We start from the raw sequence: 570 nt of genomic DNA, 5'->3' as shown, positions 1-570 counted from the left end.
GTCCCAAGTAGTTGGAGTCAGCTGAACCTAATTGGTTCCCTAGCAACCCCTTTTCCAGCGGAACCTTATTGCCCCTTGGTTCTCTCTCCTCAGTGGATAGGGAGGGGCTTTTCAATTCCCTGGGACTAATTACTACCCCCCTTTTGTAGCTGTTTGTCCTGAGTTTACCACAAATATTATTTACTTATTTATTTACAACTGCAGTATTTAGTATTTCATTTTGGAATTAAGCGATGGGGGAAAAATGAGAACAGCAGAAAAGAAGGTTTTTGGGATATGTGTAATCGTTTAAAGAGTTCCGATTACGTTTTAGAGTTATTTTTATTAAATAATCAATGGGACAAATCATTTTGTATTAATTGATTTCCCAATAATAAAAATCAAGTAATTAATTGTGTTTTAATAGCTTTGTTTGTGTATGAGACTTCTTCAGATAAATAAATATTAATTGCATTTTCTTCTGTTTGTTGTACATACAAGTCTTGAAAAATAAGAAATGCAAATTAAAACAAAAAACATCACATACAAGAATACCGAAGAGTAAAGAAAAAAAGTTTTGTAATTAATTGC

This window comes from Caretta caretta, chromosome 2, assembly GCF_965140235.1.
Source record: "Caretta caretta isolate rCarCar2 chromosome 2, rCarCar1.hap1, whole genome shotgun sequence".
Taxonomy (NCBI): Eukaryota; Metazoa; Chordata; order Testudines; family Cheloniidae; genus Caretta; species Caretta caretta.
The sequence above is the reverse complement of the archived record's forward strand: the minus strand, read 5'-3'. Positions refer to the sequence as shown.